This window comes from Lissotriton helveticus, chromosome 5_1 (genome assembly GCF_964261635.1).
Source record: "Lissotriton helveticus chromosome 5_1, aLisHel1.1, whole genome shotgun sequence".
In the NCBI taxonomy this organism is placed as follows: Eukaryota; Metazoa; Chordata; class Amphibia; order Caudata; family Salamandridae; genus Lissotriton; species Lissotriton helveticus.
This window is the reverse complement of record NC_136065.1, coordinates 1071426109-1071446693: the sequence shown is the minus strand read 5'-3', so window position 1 is coordinate 1071446693 and position 20585 is coordinate 1071426109.

The following is a 20585-nucleotide window of genomic DNA, read 5'->3' as shown; positions in this document are numbered from 1 at the left end:
CCGCCGGTATGCCTCAAGGATGTTAGTGAGTTCAGGCATACCGGGCCCTGCAGCTGACTGGCCAGATTCTCGCCTCCGCCTTGCGCCACTCCCACTACCCTGACCCACATGAGCACGGCCTGCGCTTGTGGGCACATCCGATCGACGGGCCCCCTGAGTGCTGGGAGGGTGGAGGTTGTCACCAACCTCAGGGGCGCCCGACAAAGGGTGTCCCTCATTTTCAGACTGGCTCTCTTGTGAATCATGGGCAGGGCTCTGACCTGTCTGCTGGGATGTGGTGGGAATAGGTCCGGTGGTTGGCAGAGATGTAGCTGGTACAGTTGCTGCAGGGGTTTGGGATCCAGAGGAGCCAGGTTGGTTGGGGTCATCCACAGTGCGTTGAGGGACGGCGCTGCCGGTGGGGTCTGGGTCCTGCTGAGCCTGGGACTGGGATCCTTGTCCCCCCTGGCTGGGGGGGGGGGATCCGCACGTTGCCCTTTGTGTGGGAGAGACAGACACTGTTAAGGCAATATCAAGTGACATGTGGTTTGGTTATCCATTATCAGCATCACTGTTCCACAAGCTATACATTGTTGACATTGTACAGTTGTGTATTTAGTGGTAGAAAAAACAATTCATTTCATTTCATTTCAAAGTGCTTTATTTCGAGTATTACTCATAAAAGCAGACAAACATACATATAATAAAAAACAATTAAATTTACAACGTCATATTAGACTTAAGCACACAGTTAATATTTAAAAAAACACAATACATAAGAGAATTATCAAAAGCAGGATTGATATGAAAAAGTGCCAAAATAGTGATCATAAGTGAGCAATTTTTAAAAAAAGAAGATATATCATAAAATTTCGAACCGATGATACATTAAAATTGAATATGTTATAGAAGGTGAAAGATAAATACAAGTCTAGCAGTCTCTGACCAAATAATCATTTTTTCCAGAGAATAGACTAAAGCCTAGCAGTCTCTGAGTATATCATAAATTATTACAGAGAATAGACGTGTACTAACAATCCTGTAAACAACAGATTGAGTTATTGCCCTCTAATCGTTCTCTGTCTTAAAACCCAAGCCCACCCCAGGTACTTTGCAATGGCAATAATAATCCAATTAGCAGATGTAGTTCTTAAAATCCGCAGTGCTACCATGCTATTTTTTGTACCTAGGTTCCTACACATTGGAGCCAACCAAACTCTCCTAGGAATAGAGTACCTTGAACATGAGAACAGAAAGTGACCAAGGGTCTCATTACCTACCCCACAGGCAGGACAAGTTGACGCGCCCCCTGCTTTCCATTTAGATGTTAAGTTGGATAAAGGCAAGGAACCAACCCTCAGTTGGAAAAGCAGTTTCCTGTCCATGGGCTTTAATATGTAATCCCAATACATTTCATAAATTGGGTACAGCTTGGTCTCTAAGTAGCTAGTGGTCATAGACCCACTGTTTAAACTAAGCATACTTTTATTAACAACATGTTCCCAGTAGATACTTTTTATAGCAGACTTAGAAGGGAATAGGGCCCCGGCTGGGTCAACCCAAAGGGCATTAAGTCCTATATCGAACAAGGCAATCTTCAATGATTTAAACCATTTGATTTTGTTGTAGCAATCTCTTGTGACAACATCTTTAAACCCATTCGCATAGTGAGAGAGCTCTGGCGTGGTCCAAAGCCTACGCCAATATAAAATCGGGCGTAGTTTGGCCTTATCAGAAATTGCTCTCCTACCTAATTCATATCTTAGAGGCAATTGCGGGCTGCTCTGAGGGACGCCTATCAGATTCCTGTAAAATTTATTTTCTGAGGTTTGGAGCTCCTGAAGGTTTTCGTACCCCCATAGTTCCGCACCATACAGAGCAGACCCTATTGCTTTTGCCTCGTAGATTATCAGAGGTGATTTGATGGGCTTAGTAAATGATTTCCTTTGCTCTTTAATGATTGTGCCAGCTATTTGCTTGTGCCTTAATATAGCAATATTAAGGTGAGACCGCCACCTGTTTTCGTTGGAAATATGTATCCCTAGGTAAGTGAAGGATTTAACAACCTCCAGGGTACGGCCACTCAACGAAATATTAGATTTAAAATTTCTGTGAGGATTGAAGGCCATGAGTTTTGTCTTGGACCCATTTACCTCCAGTCCATGAGCTACACAGAAATCATCAAATATTGCCAATGCTTTTTGCAACCCTGCTGGTGTTTTTGATAAAATTAAAGTATCATCGGCGAACATTAAAATTGGAACTTTTTCACCTGCAAGAGAAGGAGCATCAACTGCCTGGGACTGCATAGAAGAAACCACACCGTTAATAAAAAGAGTGAACAGGGTAGGCGCCATTGAACAACCCTGCCTAACCCCACGCTCAACTGGGAATTCAACGGTGTCATTACCATACCCACCCCAGCGAATTTTGGCATAATTGCCCTCATGCAGCCGCATGATTAAGGACAACAATTCCCCGGGGACCCCAAGTGTCACAAGAACTTCCCACAGTTTTGACCTTGGAACCAGGTCGAAGGCAGCCCGCAAATCAACAAATGCTGCATACAGGCTGCCTCCGCCTAGCACCACGGTCCTCCACTGAATCAGCTGAAGACGGAAGACTTGGTCCACAGTGCTGGTTGCCCTGCGAAAGCCAGCCTGGAAGGGGGATAAGATGTTATTATCCTCAACCCAATCAAGCAGCCTATTTACAATTACACGACCGACTATCTTTTGAACAGTATCGATCAAACTAATCGGACGGTAATTACTAGGCAGAGCACGATCCCCTTTCTTGTATATCGGGATGATAACGGCACCCCTCCATGACACAGGGATATCTGCACCTCTGGCGATGTGATTGATTAGCAGATGGATGTATTTAGACCACCTTGCAGTATCGTTTAAAAAAACGTCTGCAGGTACACCGTCAATGCCAGGAGCACGACCGTGATGGACAGATTTAAGTGCCATCATTATTTCGTGCTGCGTAAAGGTGTCAGCTTCCATCGTGGCATGGGGTACACATACGCTATCCGTAGCCAGGTTGCTCGATGCGTATTGTTCACTAAAAAATTTAACCCAAGCATCCTGGGGGACGTTATTTGTAGAGGCATCTTCAATCCTGTCATGGCCCCATTTAACTATATGCCAAAATAACCTAGAGTTATTTTGGTCACTGGCACTCTGTAACATATTCCAATGGGCTTCATCCCAATCTTTTGTACAATTGTACGATGGGGTATTTACATTCTTCCAATCTCTTGACAATGACTGACACAGCCATTGCTGTGTCTTGTGTTGCCGGCACCACACGTGTAAAGCATTGGTAAGTTTCACGCAACATCCTGGATACGGTGAAAAATCTTATGTGTGCGTCAAGCATGCACAGAGTTTAGATGCAGCATGTCAAGTCAAGTCAAGTCATTAAATTTATATAGCGCACTACATACCCAGAGGGTCTCAAGGCGCTTGAAGAAGGGTGGGGAATTACTTGTCAAATATCCACGTTTTAAGTTGCTTTCTGAATGCTAGGTGGTTCTGAGTAAGGCGAAGGTGAATGGGAAGTGAGTTCCAGGTTTTAGCTGCCAGGTAGGAGAAGGATCTACCTCCCATGGTGGTTTTGTTGATGCGAGGTACAGTGGCAAGGGCTTGGTTGGAGGATCGTAGCTGGCGGGAGGGGGTGTAGAAGGACAGTCGTGTGTTGAGGCATTCGGGTCCGATTTCGTAGAGTGCTTTGTGTGTGTGGGTTAGGAGCCGGAAAGTAATTCTCTTATTGACGGGGAGCCAGTGGAGCTTTTTCAGGTGACCAGAGATGTGTTCTTTACGCGAGATGTCTAATATGAGCCTGGCTGAAGCGTTCTGGATGCGTTGGAGTTTTTTCTGGAGTTTGGTGGTGGTACCGGCGTAGAGGGTGTTTCCGTAGTCCAGTCGGCTCGTGACCAGAGCGTGGGTGACTGTTTTTCTAGTTTCGGTGGGGATCCAGCGAAATGTTTTTTTGAGCATGCGAAGAATGTTGAAGCAAGATGAAGAAACGGTGTTGACTTGTCTGTTCATCGAGAGTGAGGAATCCAGAATGACGCCCAGGTTCCGTGCGTGGTCCGTCGGGATGGGTGCTTTTCCAAGGGCCTCTGGCCACCAAGAGTCATCCCAGGCGGAGGGGGAGGTGCCTAGGATGAGGACTTCTGTTTTGTCTGAGTTCAGTTTCAGACGGCTGTGCTTCATCCATTCGGCTACTTCTTTCATTCCTTCATTAAGGTTGGTTTTGGCAGTGTTAGGGTCTTTGGTGAGTGAGAGGATCAGTTGAGTGTCGTCAGCGTAGGAGATGATGTTGAGATTGTGTTGGCGAGCGATGGTTGCAAGGGGGCTCATGTATACGTTGAAGAGGGTGGGGCTGAGTGAGGATCCTTGTGGTACGCCGCAGATGACTTCAGTAGCTTCAGACTTGAATGGTGGAAGGCGGACTCTCTGGGATCTTCCGGTGAGGAACGAGGTGATCCATTCCAGTGCTTTTCCTTGGATTCCGACGTTTCTGAGGCGTTGTAAAAGGGTGCTATGACAGACCGTGTCGAAGGCTGCGGAGAGGTCGAGGAGGATGAGGGCGACTGTGTCTCCATTGTCCAGTAGGGTTCGAATGTCGTCTGTTGCTGCGATGAGGGCAGTTTCAGTGCTGTGCTTGGCTCTGAAGCCGGATTGTGAGGAGTCGAGGGATTTGTTGGTTTCGAGGAATGCGGCGAGTTGGTTGTTGATCGCTTTCTCGATGACTTTGGCCGGGAATGGAAGGAGTGAGATAGGGCAGTAGTTTTTTTTGATTTCGGTGGGGTCAGCTGTGGGTTTCTTCAGGAGGGCGCTGAGTTCGGCATGTTTCCAGCTTTCCGGGAAGGTTGCGGAGTTGAGGGAGCAGTTGATGACGTCTCGGAGGTGCGGTGCTATAATGGAGTCTGCTTTGTTAAAGATGTGGTGAGGGTATGGGTCTGTGGGGGATCCTGAGTGGATAGAGTTCATCAGACGGATGGTGTCCTCAGTGGAGATTGGGTTCCAGTCATTGAGGATGTTCAGGGGGGGTGGGGGTCTTGCAGGGGGTTGGGTGGGTTGGTCTTTGGGACGGTTGTCGAAGCTGTTGTGGATGTCTGCAATTTTGTTGTGGAAGAATGAGGCTAGGGAGTCGCAGAGGGCTTGAGAGGGGGTGATGTCGTTGGAGTTGGCTGAGGGGTTGGTAAATTCCTTGACGATGTTGAATAATTCCTTGCTGTTGTGGGCGTTGTTATCTAGTCGGTCCTTGAAAGCGGCTTTCTTGGCATTCCGGATCAGTTGGTGGTGTGTGCGGGTGGCGTTTTTGAAGGCGTCCTTGGTGCTGGTGGTTGGGTCTTTTTTCCAGGCCTTCTCAAGGGAGCGACAGAGTTTCTTGGATTTCTTAAGATCATCGTTGAACCAGGAGGCCTTCTTGCTGCCTAGTTTGATTTGTCGTTTTTTCAGTGGTGCAAGGATGTCGGCGCTGATGGATAACCATTGGGTGAGGTTGGTGGCTGCTTGGTCTGGGTTTGCGGAGTGGGCTGGGGGGTTTTGAAGAAGCGATGAGGAGATCTGATCAATGGTGATTTTGTTCCAGTTTCTTTGCAGAGTGGGTTGGAGGTGGTTGTTGGATGTGGGCTTGTTGTAGGTAAAGTGAACGCAGCTGTGGTCAGTCCAAAGGAGAGCTGTGGTGTGGCTGAAGGAGACATGTTTGCTGGAGGTGAAGATAGGGTCGAGTGTGTGACCTGCGATGTGGGTGGGGGTAGTGACAAGTTGTTTAAGTCCGAGGTTGGTGAGGTTGTCCAAAAGGGTGGTGGTGTTGCGGTCGTTGTTCTTTTCAAGGTGAAAGTTGAGGTCTCCCAAGAGGTTGTAGTCCTCGGAGGGGAGCGCGTGTGGAGTGATGAAGTCCGTGATGTCTTCACTAAATTGTGCGCGGGGTCCTGGTGGCCTGTAAAGGAGGGTGCCTCTGAGTGTGGTCTTGGGGTCGGTGTAGATCTGGAAGTGAAGGTGTTCAGAGTTGGCGAGATTGACGTCTGAGCTGGTTGAGATGCGGATGGATTTCTTATGGACGATTGCGATGCCTCCTCCTGTGTGGCCGGAACGGTCCTTGCGAATGATCTTATAGCCTTCCGGGATGGCAATGGTGATGTCTGGGGCTGATGTGGCGTTCATCCATGTTTCTGTTAGGAAGGCGACGTCCGGAGAGATGGTGTCTAGGAGATTCCAGAGGTCAATGGCGTGCCTGTGGACCGAGCGGGTGTTGAGCAGGACGCATTGTAGGTGGTTGGGGTCGGATATCAGTTGTGTGTTCGTGGATGAGGAGTTGTTCTTGGTGCCGTCGAACTTGCAGGAGTTGCAGGAAAAGGGTCCATGGGTGTGTCCAGGGGCGGCTTGGACGCAGTTGGGAGAATGGCCGGGGTTAAGGGCTAGGAGGGTGGTGGCATCGTAAGTAATGCGGGGGGGGGTGGACATTACGAGGACCAGGGGCTCTGGCGCTGGGCGCGGTCCAGGCGCGGACGGGCGTAGACGGGCTTACCTTTGGCGCGCCTTCGGCGCGACTGGGGCGCGAACGCTGCGCGTGTACGCTGCGCGCATGGGCTACTGTCATATATGGATGGTGGGAAGGGGGAGGGGCGAGGGCGGCTCAGCTGGGAGGCGGGGCGGGCTCACGAGGACGCAGACCGAGGACAACAACAAAATAAACAAAATGGCAGCGGGGGTGAAGGCAGAGCACAGCGCCGGGGGTAAACGCGCACTAAAGTTAAATGAATAGCAGCGGAAGCGAGGCGAAGCAGCGCCCAGTGCACTACAGTACAAACAAACTTTACAATACAATACAATTCAATCAGAAGCGAGGCGAAGCAGCGCCCAATGCACTACAGTACAACCAAACTTTTACAATACAATGCAATTCAATCAGAAGCGAGGCGAAGCAGCGCCCAGTGCGCTACGATAAAGACAAACTTAGCATCATTATTTAGCATGTCAGCTACTACTTTGGATGTCTTTTGCTGTTCCATGCTGGCCAAACAATGCCAACACCGCTGGACCTGTACACCCACTTCTAGATCATGGCTTTAGAACTTGGCACTTCTCAAGACGCATCACCTTGTCAATACCCATGTCCATGTTGGTACTTATGTGCATCCACAAAGGTAATGAGATGGGGCACGTGCTTTTTTAGAGAGGCACAATGGACTGGAGCTTCTGTTATGTGCATGTATGAGTTGTATGCATATTCATATGAGTACGTGTTTTGTTGTGGTACATGGCAATTGGGACAGTGTTGCAATCCAACGCCTGTCCCCCGGGGATGAGTTTCTGTAAGGGGTGTGTACAACAGGCCATGCTATTACTTTGTTTGTGAATTGCAAGCGTCCATTGTTCATGATTTGGCTGTCCCCTCATGTGGCATGCTGCCATAATCGTGGATTTGTGTTGGTGCACAGGATGTGTGACCTTGTCCTGGTGTTTGTGTTTGCAATGAGCACAGGAGGGACTTGTGCTGCCTACACCTGTGCCCATTGTGTACTACAGAGCTTTCTGTGATGTGTGTCCTGACACAGTACAGTGTTGACAGCAAATGGTGTCTTACAGGCACATAGCAGATGTTTGCTGGTACTTGTGAGACATCCCTTAACATTCTGCTCTATGGAGTTTGTGAGGCCTGTGCAGTGCTTGTGTGCAACTGTGTGTGTGCCCCAGGGATGTGCGTTGAGGTGACAGAGGGACGAACACTGACTGATGGAGACAGAGGGAGAGGGCGACTGAGGGAGAGGGAGACAGAGACAGAGGCCGACAGAGGGAGAGGGCGACCGAGGGAGAGGGAGACAGAGGGAGACAGAGGGAGAGGGCGACAGAGGGAGAGGGAGAGGGAGACAGAGGGAGACAGAGGGAGAGGGCAACCGAGGGAGAGGGAGACAGAGACAGAGGGAGACAGAGGGAGAGGGCGACTGAGGGAGAGGGAGACAGAGACAGAGGCCGACAGAGGGAGAGGGCGACTGAGGGAGAGGGAGACAGAGACAGAGGCCGACAGAGGGAGAGGGCGACAGAGGGAGAGGGCGACTGAGGGAGAGGGAGACAGAGGGAGACAGAGACAGAGGCCGACAGAGGGAGAGGGCGACCGAGGGAGAGGGAGACAGAGGGAGACAGAGACAGAGGCCGACAGAGGGAGAGGGCGACCGAGGGAGAGGGAGACAGAGGGAGACAGAGGGAGAGGGAGACAGAGGGAGAGGGCAACCGAGGGAGAGGGAGACAGAGGGAGACAGAGGGAGAGGGAGACAGAGGGAGACAGAGGGAGAGGGAGACAGAGGGAGAGGGAGACAGAGACAGAGGCCGACAGAGGGAGAGGGCGACTGAGGGAGAGGGAGACAGAGACAGAGGCCGACAGAGGGAGAGGGCGACTGAGGGAGAGGGAGACAGAGGGAGACAGAGACAGAGGCCGACAGAGGGAGAGGGCGACCGAGGGAGAGGGAGACAGAGGGAGACAGAGACAGAGGCCGACAGAGGGAGAGGGCGACCGAGGGAGAGGGAGACAGAGGGAGACAGAGGGAGAGGGAGACAGAGGGAGAGGGCAACCGAGGGAGAGGGAGACAGAGGGAGCCAGAGGGAGCCAGAGGGAGAGGGAGACAGAGGGAGAGGGAGACAGAGGGAGAGGGCGAGACAGGGATGGAGACAGGTAGATTGTGCTTGCTCTCTTGCTACACTGCCTTACTTTGTCACAAAATGATGCATCTCTGTAAGGTGTGTCAGCAAATAGTAAATATTTAGAAGCTGTGGTCTAGTATCTTGTGTGATATTTACCTATCCCTGTGCATTGGTCATTATGCTTGTGTCTGTCCCTGGGACATATGGCATGAGAGCAGCCTCTTACCCTACACATTGTACCCTATGTGCCTCCCCCTTGCAACTACCACCATTTGGTAGTGTACTGCTTGGACTCATGGCCACCCACCCCATGCTGCTGGGCACTGTTGTTAGTCTACCCATGTAACTTGTGTTTTTTGTACACTCACCAGACTCAATGGCTCCTTCTATTCCATGTACTCCCACCGCTGGCAGTAGGACCATGACCTTCTCCTCCCAGGGCTGGTATACAGGAGGTCTGCGGGGACCACCGCCTCCAGTGTGGTGTGCATTGGCGTAATCTTGTGCCATCTTCTTCTTCACCATCCTCCGCAGATCGTACCACCTGGACTGGCATTCATCCCTGGTGCGCCTGATGGGTGCAACAGCATTGCCCCGGTCTACGATCCTCTCCCACAGGCGTGTTCTTTCTGCCAGGCTGGTCTGTCTGACCAATGCGCCAAACAGCTGCGGCTCGACTCTGATGACTTCATCTGTAAGTATCTCCATCTCCGGGTTAGTGAATTTTGGATTCTTGTGTGTGGTCATGGTGTGTAGTGTATGTGATTGAGGGGTTGATGGTGTGTATGAATGAGGGTGTTTGGGTCAGAATGTGAAGGGGGTGGTGTGGGTGTAGATGAGATAGGGTGTATGTGTGAAGGTATGTGTCTGCAATAGTTTGTGTGCTCTCAGTTTCCTCGCAAGAATGGGTATGTTGCAAAGGATGATGGGTTGTATGTGTGGTCCCTTTTATTGGTCAAATGGTGGGTGTGGCTTAATTTGAATTGTTGGGGTGGGTGTTATATGGGGTGGGTGTTGGTGTTGTCCTCTGTTTGGCTGTTTGGCTGTGACCAGGACATTGATTGTCAAAGGTGTGTACACAGGAGACATGTTCAGTGTGGTAGTGCGACTAGTTAGCAAGGTCCTTGTGGTCGTTTTGGTGTGGCGTTATGTGTGCGTGCGGTACTTGTGCGTGCGTTTGAGTAGTACGGGCCATTGGCGGGTGGGGGTGTTCGCGTAGGCTTGTTGGGGGGGGGTGCGTGTCGTACTTGTGCGTGCGAGTGAGTGGTATGGGCCGTTGGCGGGTGGGGGTGTTCGCGTACGCTTGTTGGGGGGGGGGCGTGTCGTACTTGTGCGTGCGAGTGAGTGGTACGGGCCGTTGGCGGGTGTGGGTGTTCGCGTACGCTTGTTGGGGGGGGTGCGTGTCGTACTTGTGCGTGCGTGTGAGTGGTACGGGCCGTTGGCGGGTGGGGGTGTTCGCGTACGCTTGTTGGGGGGGTGCGTGTCGTACTTGTGCGTGCGTGTGAGTGGTACGGGCCGTTGGCGGGTGGGGGTGTTCGCGTATGCTTGTTGGGGGGGGGTGCGTGTCATACTTGTGCGTGCGAGTGAGTGGTACGGGCCGTTGGCGGGTGGGGGTGTTCGCGTACGCTTGTTGGGGGGGGGTGCGTGTCGTACTTGTGCGTGCGAGTGAGTGGTACGGGCCGTTGGCGGGTGGGGGTGTTCGCGTACGCTTTTAGGGGGGGTTGCGTGTCGTACTTGTGCGTGCGTGTGAGTGGTACGGGCCGTTGGCGGGTGGGGGTGTTTGCGTAGGCTTGTTGGGAGGTGTGCGTGTTGTACTTGTGCGTGCGTGTGAGTGGTACGGGCCGTTGGCGGGTGGATGGGTTGGCGTAGGCTTGTTGGGGGGGGTGCGTGTCGTACTTGTGCGTGCGAGTGAGTGGTACGGGCCGTTGGCGGGTGGGGGTGTTCGCGTACGCTTGTTGGGGGGGGGTGCGTGTCGTACTTGTGCGTGCGTGTGAGTGGTACGGGCCGTTGGCGGGTGGGTGGGTTGGCGTAGGCTTGTTGGGGGGGGTGCGTGTCGTACTTGTGCGTGCGAGTGAGTGGTACGGGCCGTTGGCGGGTGGGGGTGTTCGCGTATGCTTGTTGGGGGGGGTGCGTGTCGTACTTGTGCGTGCGAGTGAGTGGTACGGGCCGTTGGCGGGTGGGGGTGTTCGCGTACGCTTGTTGGGGGGGGTGCGTGTCGTACTTGTGCGTGCGAGTGAGTGGTACGGGCCGTTGGCGGGTGGGGGTGTTCGTGTACGCTTGTTGGGGTGCGTGTCCTACTTGTGCGTGCGAGTGAGTGGTACGGGCCGTTGGCGGGTGGGGGGTTCGCGTAGGCTTGGCCGAGGGGTGTGCGTGTAGTATGTATTGGTGGAGCTTGCAGTGAGGCGAATGTCCCGTACGAATCAATGTTGAAGCTTGAATACTTTGGCCCGTACGTATCGCGCTCAGGCCTTTCGTTCCGAATTGGAATAGTGAGTTTGTACGGACTGATTACGAATCGTACGGTGGTCTGCACGAGGCTTATTCGTACGGGTAAACGAATGTAATTCGTACGGGTCGTAGAAAATCGTACGGAAATCAACGGAAACGGATCGGAATTCGCAGGTCGGACGGTAGTTTCCCATTCGTACGGAATCGGCTACGAATACGATTCGTACGGCGGATTATTTTACCGGATCGGAATCGGCCCCCAAGTGTCACAGTCCTCCACGTGTTGTGTGATCCCCATTGGTACACAGATTGTCAGAATTCTGTGTTTTTCATGAGGTGTACTATCGGGAAATACTGCCTCTATTTGAGTAATTTTTTGAGCTAACCAGAACGGAATTTGTTCCCTTTTTGCGGGTAATTTACCAATGACTGATTGTATAGTCTGTGGTGTAATTTTGGATCACTGACTAAATATTGACGGACACAATATAGACTACCCAAAATATCGACGCCAAAATATCGACGGACAAAATATCGAATTCCTATCTACAAACAGGTAAGTACCATAATATCAAGGCCAAAATATCGTTTATATATATATATACATTGTAAAAATATCGAATTTGTTAAAAATAATGTAAAATGAAAATATTATTAAAAATAAATAGCTAAAATATACTTAAAAATACTTAAATTACCTTAAAATTATTAAATAATTAATTTAACTTATAAAAAAGAAAAAATACAATCATATCTGTTAAAACATATATATATAAACATACTATTAATAAAAAATACATAATATTATTACCGTAGGATAGCCTAGGGGTAAAAATTACTATTCCCACTCCAGAGAGTGCAACAGTAGGGAAAGCGTTGGATGGCGTAGGGGTAAAAATTACTATTCCCACTCCAGTGAGTGCAACAGTCGGGAAAGCGTTGTATAGCGTAAGGGTAAAAATTACTATTCCCACTCCAGTGAGTGCAACAGTAGGAAAAGCGTTGGATAGCGTAGAGGTAAAAATTACTATTCCCACTCTGGAGAGTGCAACAGTAAAGAAAGCGTTGGCTAGCATAGGGGTAAATTCTAATATCCCCACTCTAGTGAAAATAAATAAATATAAATCACATAATTATAAATTAATCAATTAATAATTTTTAATTACCAATTAAGAATTAATTAATTACCAATTAAAAATTAATTGACAATTTATTTTAAATAAATACCAATTAATTAATTAACATGTTTAATTAAATATATTAAATTACCTCCCACCCTATTCCCCTATAAACCCACAACCCACTACTAAAAATAAAATATTATGATTCACATAATTAACAATTAATCAATTAATAAAAATTAATTATCAATTAACAATTAATTAATTACCAATTAAAAATTAATTGACAATTTATTCAAAATAAATACCAATTAATTAATTAACATGCTTAATTAATTATACTTAAATTACTTCCCACCCTATTCCCCTATAAACCCACAACCCGCTACTAAAAATGAAATGATATTAATCACATAATTATCAAATAATCAATTAATAAACATTAATTATCAATTAACAATTAATTAATTACCAATAAAAAATTAATTGACAATATATTCAAAATAAATACCAATTACTTCCCACCCTATTCTCCTATATACCCACAACCCGCTACAGAAAATAAAATAATATTATTCACATAATTGTCAATTAAACAATAAAAATTAATTATCAATTAACAATTAATTCAAAATAAATACCAATTAATTAATTAACTAATTTAAATAATTATAATTCAATCAATCAATCATGGCACTTGTATAGCGCGCTACTCACCCGGAAGGGTCTCAAGGCGCTTGGGGAGGGGGTCCGCTACTGCTCGAACAGCCAGGTCTTGAGTTGTCTCCTGAAGGCGAGGTGGTCCTGGGTCAGCCGAAGGTGGATGGGGAGGGAGTTCCATGTCTTGGCCGCCAGGTAGGAGAAGGATCTGCCTCCGGCGGTGGCTCTTCGGATGCGTGGTACGGCGGCGAGGGCGAGGCTGGCAGACCGTAGCTGGCGGGTGGACGTGTGGAAGGTCAGGCGGTCGTTGAGGTACTTGGGGCCCAGGTCGTGGAGAGACTTGTGTGCGTGGGTGAGGAGCCAGAACGTGATCCTCTTCTTGATGGGGAGCCAGTGCAGGTCCCTCAGGTGGCCGGATATGTGGTTGCGTCGGGGGATGTCCAGGATGAGTCGGGCGGAGGCGTTCTGGATGCGTTGGAGTCTTTTCTGTAGGTTGGCTGTGGTTCCGGCGTAGAGGGTGTTTCCGTAGTCCAGTCGGCTGGTGACGAGGGCTTGGGTGACCGTCTTCCTGTTTTCGGTCGGGATCCATCGGAAGATCTTGCGGAGCATGCGGAGGGTGTGTAATTAAATTACTTCCCACCCTATTCCCCTATAAACCCACAACCCGCTACAGAATTAAAGTATGCAAAAATTAAATAACATAAAATAATTACTTACAATAAATTACAAATAAATATACACTTTTCACACATAAACTAACATATAAAACACTTAAAAAAATGTGATATTATTAAAAAGGCGATATTTTTAATCACCTATATTATGTACTTCGAAATTTTGACTATCTATATTTTTAAATTCGATATTACAGTACTTACCTTCAAAACGATATTTTGGATGTCTATATTCTGTCCAGTCGATATTTTGTCCATTCTATATTTTGGACTCGATATTTAGGTTAGTCGATATTTTGGAATCGATATTTAGACCATTTACCGTAAAAAAAATTGTGTTCCCCTGTTGAGGGGTGTGCTGGGGAACCCTTATAGTAGGTTAGACTGTTAAAGTCCGCATGACATATTGTACCCACTGTCTATGTATTTTAACAAAATATTTTAGCTGAGCTAATAATTCTGGACCTGTCATTTGTTCAATGGCAGGATGTGGTGTATAGCTGGCTCATACCGGCAATGTTGCTCCTGGTCTACCTAGTGGACCGAGCCTGGTAATGTGATTTTGATGTTGAAGGGCGTCTTTAACCCAGAGCTGATTCTCTTGGTAAGTTAGTGGAATTTCAACGTCCTCGAAACGAACGTATTCCACTGGAGGTTCCTCTACTTTGTAGTAGTGGAACTCGTGTGTTACTGGATTCGCTGCAGGAAACAGAATCCATGAATAGAATACCTCTGTCTGCCGATATTCATGTGCCTCTATAACAAATATTACTTTACCACCTCTCGATGATACTCCATTATTTATAAGCTTTATAGTGATTGTTTTCCTTATATTTACCGGGATGAGTATAGCATCCGGGTCATTTTGTTGGAGACTTGTGTTGTCTAAAACTGCCTGAGCTGCTGCTGCAGCTCTCTCTCTTTCGTCGTCACTCTCTGACATTTTGTTGACCGAAAGTTTGCAGAGCAGGTGTCAAGGAAACAAAGATAAGGTGCACAATATTTTTGGAACACTGTATCCTTCAACGTTGAACAAACCAAAAAACTAATACATAGGATTTTCGTCCTACTCAGTTATGGTGGAAATTATATCCTTTTACTCACTCCAGACATCTATTGGAGTATTTTTACGGGAAAAAGGGGTCTGTGTGAAAAACATGACTGAGTTGCTCCAGTATCTAGCGCTAAGGTATTAGAGAAAACGACTCCTGCTGGAACTGCAACAACCAGAAAGGTGACCTGGCACACCTCCTCTTCCACTGCACCAAGGTCAGGAAACTATGGAACTCAGTTAACACACTAATTAACGACGTCACAGGGGCCACCCTAGCACTTGACTTCCACCATCTAGCACTGGGGTACACCGATCCCTCCATAAGATCCGAAACAGACCGAGACCTGATCGACCTCCTGCTCACAGCAGCGGTCAAGACGGTATTGACCAATTGGAAAGACACAGCGAAAGCCACCTTCAAAGCCTGGTTCAACTGGGTCATTTTCCTGCGGGGGCTGACAATATAACAACCAACAGCCTACCGAACGCAGGGAAGAAAAGTGAAATGTGGCTCTCGCTGGACAACTACCTGGCCTCACACAAGCCACCCTGAACGCTAGGGAGACAACAAGGAAAGAAGCCCCAAGCAAGATAAGACACCACTGAATAGACAACTTCAGATCGCCTACTCCGCTAACTAGCTGTGCCTCTCTACTTTCTTTACCTCTTTTTTCTATACCTTTCTCTCCACGCCACCAGGGGAACGAAAAAGCATTTGGACAGTATGCAAGGGGGAATGGGGAACGCCGAAAGAAACGGAAGAAGAAGCAAGAAGAAAATGGACAAACCCCCCCCCCCCCGGGGTCCCTTTCCCCTTGTCTTCAGTTATCTCCCATGTATATCCTCTGCAACATGTAAATATAATTTTCAATAAAAATTTACTGAAATAAAAAAAAAAATGAGTGCCTTACCAACCGTTGGGCGCCATGTAGTGTAGTTCCTATATTCCCAATAGGCGCTGCGCATTGGACTAATATATACTATAGATTAGACATAGGACTGAGGTCTACTAGGTCTCTATCGAATATATTAGACTTAATTGTGAGTGCCAGCTAGCTCAGAGGTCACTAGAAACTTTCTTGAATAAACAAGAAGGGATTAGTTTCTGACAACCGCATAAACATGACAACTTTGTTTCCAAGATAAAACTGATCTTCAGAGTCGTGGAAACAATAGATAGATATTTCACTCAGTCAATCGTGCATGCTTCGTTTCATCAGAGGTGCAGAGAATTAGAGAAACGGGCGTTTTTCAATAAAAAGTATTTATTGATCAGTCTTCTGTCTCATGCAGGAGAAATGAACTGCTACAATTGTAATACTGGTTGCAAAGTACAATGTGTACAGTACGAAGAGTATTATAAAATAATACTGTAAAAGCATGATATGGATTCTAAGCCATAAAATACATAGAATACATACATTAATAAATAAAGACTAAAAGTACTCAACTGGTGCTTCTAAAATATACCTACCCCGGTGTACCTAACCTAAGTCTAGTACAAGGGAAGAAGTAAGTGAGGTGTAGCTTAGTTTCAGTATTCTTTGCCAAGAATCTATCCAAGAATTCTCTAAGGGTCTAATCAGCTCCATACCTTGGTTTTAGAATGAAGGAGGTCTGGTATCTCTCTCTCAGGACTCGATTTCCCAACAACCCGCAAGTGTAGCTTGGAAACACTGGAGCTGGATTTTTCGGCAGGAGAAAAGACAGTGTCTCCCTCAGTGCATCTGCTGGTGGGTCGGGTTCTTTCGGCACTTGCTTTGGCGAGCTGTGTTGTGTAGGTAGATTGTCGAACTGCTCCAAACCACCGTATCTTTGCCTGGGCAAGTGTGGGCCTATGTATTCCTTGAAGGTGCCGAGTTTGACGTAAGGTTGGGCATAATAACGTCATCAAAGACTCAGTTCTTTGAAAACTCCATGAGTTCTTGGATAAATCGATATTCAAGCAAGGGGAGGTCCCTGACTGCTGAAGGCGGGTTTTTCCAAGAAATCGTTGTGGATTTTCCGAACTAGTGGAAGTAGCCATGCCGTATTTGGACTGCATGAGCTAAGTCTTAATATGGTTATGATTTCTATGCCTATATAAGGATGTGGTGATTTATACCTATATAAGGGCATGAATCTGGAAAATTACACTAGGGTCCTAAAATGCTCTTCAACAATACTTAGGAAATAGATTTTTGAAAAACCTTAGAGATTCACTGAAAAAAACAAAGGTTACAGGGACGTTATAGTTAGTCTCAAATTTCCCTTGAACATAACCAGTGAAATTCAGCAGTTATATTTACCTGAGCTAACTATAACTTACGCCTTCACAATGCACTGCTTATGACCTCACATATTACATCACTTATGACATGGTCAGTGACATCACTGATGATATCTCAAGTGATAACACTGATGACCTCATCCTGTGAGTGTGTTTCGTAAATGTTTCTGAGACTTAAAGACATATACTAAGCTACAGCATAAGTTAAATTGCTATTCTTTCTGTGCTGGTCATTTTTTGCGGTCTTCACTGGGTAGTTATAGTTAGGATTGCTGTTTCATAGACAAGATGTTTTATGGTTTGTTAATAACTTTGGTGCTGTTTGAAGAATCTTCACAAAACTTTTTTGTAAAACGCAAATTCACTTTAGCTCCTTCCTGGAACATTTTGGGGTGATCCATCAAGCGGGAGCCAAGAAAACATGAGGGTCCCAAAAGGTAAAATCCCTATGGGAAACAGCCAATACAACATGGCCTTTAGCACATGTTTGTTACAACGCAACTACCAGTACCACGCATAGCCTTTACCACTCATGCCTTTACAATGAATTACATTGTAAAGGTATGAAGGGTAAAGGCATATGGGTGATACAGGTGGTAAGGGCATATGCGTGTTAAGGTCATCAGCATTGTCACCTCAGAAGATGAAGAGACCCCTCTGAAACAAGCAGAGTCATCCCCTTTTAATAAAAACCTGCATGGCAGCTTGCAACAACTGGAACTGGTGTGGCCTCATCCCCACAGAGGTGAGGGGATTGCACATGAGGGCACGGGGCAGGGGAGGTTTCAGGGTTGGTGCTGCAGGGGTCCAGCTTCAGGCTCACGGATGTGGGTGGTTTTTTTAGGGCAGGGCTCTGGGTGGGGAGTAGCACCAGTGGCTGGTTTTAGGGTTCAGGGCTGGAGCAAGATTGTTTTAAGAGCTATGGGCCAGAGAGAGTTGCGCCAGGGTCCATTTTTAGGGCTCAGAGCTGGGGACAAGTTTATTTTTAAGGGCTTGGGGTCGTGGGGAGTTGCACCAGAGTCTTGAAAAACCTTTACCATGCATATGCCTTTAACAAACATGCCTTTGCAACAAAATTCATTGTAAAGGCATATTTGGTAAAGGCTATGCATGGTAATGTTATTCCCTGTCTAATGGCCGTGTTGTAATGGCATGTGTTACAACAGAATGCAGGGCTCAGAACCCGAATATGGTGCTGACGGGACACACGGCTCTCTCTTCAAACAGGATAATGAAGCCAAGAAGGATGCTGTGTCTGAAAGCAGTATTTATAGTCTGTCAAGCAAGTGTGAATCTGGAGCCTTCTAGAAGAGTACTCCACATTTCGTGACAGTTAGAAGGCTGTTACCAGCAGGAAGCTGAGGCAGGAAATGGAGGGTTGACTAAACAAACAGGTTGGGTACTTGAAACTTCCTGAAGATTACAGAGTGTTTCCTATCAATTAGAAGGTTATTTCTGGCAGAAGACTTAGGCAGGAAATGGAGGCTTTTCATTAGATGGCAGGGCAGTTGAACAAATAAACTACAAACAAGCATATCAAGCCCCCTCGAGGTCAGCAGGAAACAGAGGCTTTTAACTAATCAGCACCATATTTTAGGGCAGTTGAACAAACATTACAAGCATTTGCACTTAGGTAAACTGCTCTTTAAACAATGCATAGCATAGCAGAGTACATTGCACCTGACTATCTAGAAAAGTTGATGATAAAGTAGAACAAACAGCACAGGCAGACCAGGGTAAGACAATATAGGTGTGTATAAATTTATATGCACTCACACATACCTACACATACACACACACAACACAGTGGCAGTCGCCGCTGCGTATTTATGGTTCAATCGTACTTTCATGAAAAAGGCATTATTTGATTTTTATATATATTTTGAACTCATTGATTTGCATTAAATGTACCAGCTTAGTCATCTAAGCTTTGGCAAGCCACGTTTTGTGTCTATTGCCCTTGAGAAAAACAATTACGGGAACTGAAAACAGAAGTGTATTCCTATTTCAGTTCTCAAAGGAAATGTTGCTGTCATCTACAGCCCGCACTGCTGAACGAAGCAACACCAAACTAGGCTAGTAGTACATTTTTAGGTCTCACGTGGGTGTGGCAGCAAAGCTGCCCCGCCCTTGGAGAGATCTTGGAAACAAAAAGGGAGCCTAAGCCCCGCCCCTCCTTTCTATTGGGTAGCATCAGCGTTCATGGTAAACGCTGGCTTCCTATTAGAAAGTAGGGTTTTCCGTTGCGCCGTGTCCGCTTTCGGAACGGCCCTTCCGGACATGGTAGCCTGCATTATGGCCGTCGTGACGAAGTTTCTTCTCTGAAGCTTCGTCACGCTGCCTTGTTAGGTCTCGCTAGTTTAAGTAGGAAGCAGCTGCAAAGTGCTGCATGGCCACTTACTACCGTTATTGCATTTCATATGCATTTTTTTTAACTTTTTAATTCTCCATTAAGAACGTGTATTGTAACACTTGGTCCGCGTTTATTCAGGTGCTGGGTCTATTTACTGTCCCAATCCGACCCCGGGTGCCGCCGTCCTGGATGGTTTGCCCGTGTGACTCAGCACCACATCCAGCAGGTCACATGACTGGCAGTCCGTGCCCGGCGCAGCCACAGACCGTTGGAGACAGCAGTGTGTGTGAGGCAGGTGTGTCTGTCTGAGGGAGATACAGCAGCGTTTATTTATTTTATGTATTTATTTTATGCGTTTTTATAGCGGACTTTACCCGAAGGTGTCAGAGTGCTTCACAATAGGAACAGTGTGTGTGAGGGAGAGAGTCAGCAGCCTCCGTTTGTGTATGGGCAACGGAGAGAGGCAGCTGTGTATGCCCGAGGGAGTGTGTGTGTGCGATGGAAAGATAAGTGTGTGAGTGTGAGACATCGCTGTATATCTCAGGGAGAGTGACAGCAGAGTGAGAGTGACAGCAGAGTGAGAGTGACAGCAGAGTGAGTGACAGCAGAGTGTGAGTGACAGCAGAGTGAGGGTGACAGCAGAGTGAGAGACAGCAGAGTGAGAGTGACAGCAGAGAGAGAGTGACAGCAGAGTGAGAGACAGCAGAGTGAGAGACAGCAGAGTGAGAGTGACAGCAGAGTGAGAGACAGCAAAGTGAAAGTGACAGCAGAGTGATAGTGACAGCAGAGTGAGAGTGACAGCAGAGTGAGAGTGACTGCAGAGAGAGTGACAGCAGAGTGAGAGACAGCATAGTGAGAGACAGCAGAGTGAGAGACAGCAGAGTGAGTGTGACAGCATAGTGAGAGTGACAGCAGAGAGAGTGACAGCAGAGTGAGAGTGACAGCAGAGTGGGAGTGACAGCAGAATGGGTGATAGCAGAGTGAGAGTCACAGCAGAGTGAGTGACAGCGGAGTGAGAGTGACAGCAGAGTGAGAGTGGCAGCAGAGTGAGTGACAGCAGAGTGAGTGACAGCAGAGTGAGTGACAGCAGAATGAGTGACAGCAGACTGAGAGTGACTGCAGAGAGAGTGACTGCAGAGAGAGTGACAGCAGAGTGAAAGACAGCAGAGTGAGTGTGACAGCATAGTGAGAGTGACAGCAGAGAGAGTGACAGCAGAGTGAGAGTGACAGCAGAGTGAGAGTGACAGCAGAGTGAGAGACAGCAAAGAGGGTGGCAGCAGAGTGAGAGTGACAGCAGAGTGAGAGTGACGGCAGAGTGAGAGTGACAGCAGAGTGAGTGACAGCAGAGTGAGAGTCACAGCAGAGTG